Source organism: Rhinopithecus bieti, unplaced genomic scaffold, assembly GCF_001698545.2.
Source record: "Rhinopithecus bieti isolate Rb0 unplaced genomic scaffold, ASM169854v2 scaffold_10015, whole genome shotgun sequence".
Lineage (NCBI taxonomy): Eukaryota > Metazoa > Chordata > Mammalia > Primates > Cercopithecidae > Rhinopithecus > Rhinopithecus bieti.
The window spans coordinates 93-2,932 of record NW_016806417.1 but is presented as its reverse complement, the minus strand read 5'-3'; the positions used below and the strand labels follow the sequence as shown (position 1 = coordinate 2,932).

Below are 2,840 nucleotides of genomic sequence, written 5' to 3'. Positions count from 1 at the left end.
CTTTAAATTTCAGAAGACTTTTAGATTTACAAAGTCATCCTGCCAGTCAGGCACAGTGGCTCACACCTGTAATCCCAACACTGTAAGCCCATCCCAATGAGGTGGGCTGATCACCTGAGGTCGGGAGTTTGAGACCAGCCTGACCAGTATGGAGAAACCCCATTTCTACTAATAATACAAAATTAGCTGGGCATGGTGGCATATGCCTGTAATTCCAGCTACTCGGAAGGCTGAGGCAGGAGAATCGCTTGAACCCGGGAGGAGGAGTGAGCGAGACTGCGCCACTGCACTCCAGCGTAGGCAACAAGAGCGAAACTCCGTTTAAAAAAAAAAAAAAAAAGGCCGGGCGCGGGGGCTCAAGCCTGTAATCCCAGCACTTTGGGAGGCCGAGACGGGCGGATCACGAGGTCAGGAGATCGAGACCATCCTGGCGAACACGGTGAAACCCCGTCTCTACTAAAAAAATACAAAAAACTAGCCGGGCGCAGTGGCGGGCGCCTGTAGTCCCAGCTACTTGGGAGGCTGAGGCAGGAGAATGGCGGGAACCCGGGAGGCGGAGCTTGCAGTGAGCTGAGATCCGGCCACTGCACTCCAGCCTGGGCGACAGAGCGAGACTCCGTCTCAAAACACACACACACACACACACACACAACAAAAAACAAAGTCATCCTGCCAAATGCAGCAGAAGGAATTAGATGACCTTCCACCAATTTGTTCTAATTCTGTAAAATAATCTCTCCATAATCTAAAGCTGTTCTTGGTAGTGATTTACAAAATAAAATTGAATCATCACCTTACTTACACCTTCTGAATAAGTCCATATAAGTAGACAAGGGGCAAAAAACAAAACAAAACAAAACAAAAACCCTAAGTAACCAAGGCCTTGATCTTCTGATCACAGTGGAATGAAGAGGGGTGGCTACTATAAGATTGCAGTTTGAGGAAAGGGGTTCAAAAAGTGGAGCAGGAGTTGGATAAAATGGGAAGGAGGAAGGGAGAAGAAAGCATAGAAATCTTTCTGAAATGATATTTTCATTTTTTTTTTTTTTCCTGTTTTAGAAGTGAGTACTTGAACACCATCACATCTAGAATATTCAGTAAGACACTTAAGATGGTTCCTACAGAAAATCCTCATGAATCCTAAGCCAGTGAAGAAGAAATTGTTAAACCATTAGTTTCAAAAACAGTCATATAAGTGTTAAGGAATACTTACCCAAATAATTACCAAAGAAGGATAATAATAACATTGAGTTCCCAAACATCAAAACAAAACAAAATGCAAGAGAAATCTGAAAAAAATACAAGTAATGCACATTTTAAAAAAACCTTTGTTTTTTATTGTGAAATTTGTACATGGCCATAATAAAATTCAAACTGTTCAAAAGGGACTATAAGACTAAAACAGCCCATTCTCCATACCACACTTCAAACTCCCAGAGATAACCATCATCAGCAGTTTCCTGTGCATCCTTCCAGACAACATGTATAAATTCTAGTGTATATATTTTGTTAAACCACAAATGGACACTTACCCTACAAGCTATACTATTTCTTGCTTTTATTTGTAATATGTTTCAGAGAGCTTTCCACATGCATGCAAGCCAATCTAACAATACATTCTGCTTAAGAACTGGAAAAAGTATTCTATTCTATAGACGTACCCTAATTTATTTAACTAGTCCTCTGAATACTGCTAAACACTTAAGTGCTTTCCACTTCTACTTTGTTTTGTTTGGATTTTCCTAATACAAACACTGGATAAGGATAGACATCCTTATGTACATGTCAGTACATTTACGAATAAATTACTAGAAGTGAAAATGATGGATCAAGGATATACACATCTTTAAATTCAATACAAATATTGACAAACTGGCCTACAAAAAGATTATGCTAAGTCACTTTTCCACCAACTGGTCAGGGAAGTTCCTATGGATATATATTCTGGCAACACTGTATTCTTCTTTTAAATACCTGCCAATCCAATAGGGAAAAAATGTTACCTCATTGTTTCACTTTTCCATTCTTTTAATAGATGAGACACAGCACCCTTTATTCTATTTGCTGGTTACGTTGTCTCGTGTGTATGTGTGAACTGCTTTTTCCCACTGCCCATCTGTCTATTGGGCTTTCATTATTTTCCTTAACAGGTCTCTTCATGTATTACAGAACATAGCCCCAATATACAAAATCTACAAGGAACTTAACAAATTTACAAGAAAAAAACAAACAACTCCATCAAAAAGTGGGTGAAGGATATGAACCGACACTTCTCAAAAGAAGACATTTGTGCGGCCAACAAACGTATGAAAAAAAAAGCTCATCATCACTGGTCATTAGAGAAATGCAAATCAAAACCACAATGAGATACCATCTCGCGCCAGTTAGAATGATGATCATTAAAAAGTCAGGAAACAACAGATGCTGGAGAGGATGTTGCGAAATAGGAATGCTTTTACACTGCTGGTGGGAGTGTAAATTAGTTCAAACTATTGTGGAAGACAGTGTGACGATTCCTCCAGAATCTAGAGCCAGTATTTGACCCAGCAATCCCATTGCTGGGTATATAATCAAAGGATTATAAATCATTCCACTATAAAGACACATGCACACATATGTTTACTGCAGCACTGTTCACAATAGCAAAGATTTGGAACAAACCTAAATGCCCATCAATGATAGACTGGATAAAGAAAATGTGGCACATATACACCACGGAATACTATGCAGCTACAAAAAAAGGGATGAGTTCATGTCCTTTGCAGGGATATGGATGAAGTTGGAAACCATCATTGTCAGCAAACTAACACAGGAACAGAAAACCAAATACCACATGTCCT

At 39.5% G+C, this 2,840-nt stretch overlaps 1 long non-coding RNA gene across 1 annotated transcript in view; it reads right to left on the bottom strand.

Annotated features, from left to right (window-relative positions):
* Positions 1–1,289, bottom strand: part of LOC108532388 (uncharacterized) — a 7,805-nt gene extending 6,516 nt beyond the window's left edge. Inside the window, exon 1 of the long non-coding RNA XR_001886430.1 lies at positions 1,214–1,289. This is a non-coding gene — a long non-coding RNA (uncharacterized LOC108532388). The remainder of the gene's footprint in view (positions 1–1,213) is intronic.
* Between the last annotated feature and the right edge of the window lie 1,551 nt (positions 1,290–2,840).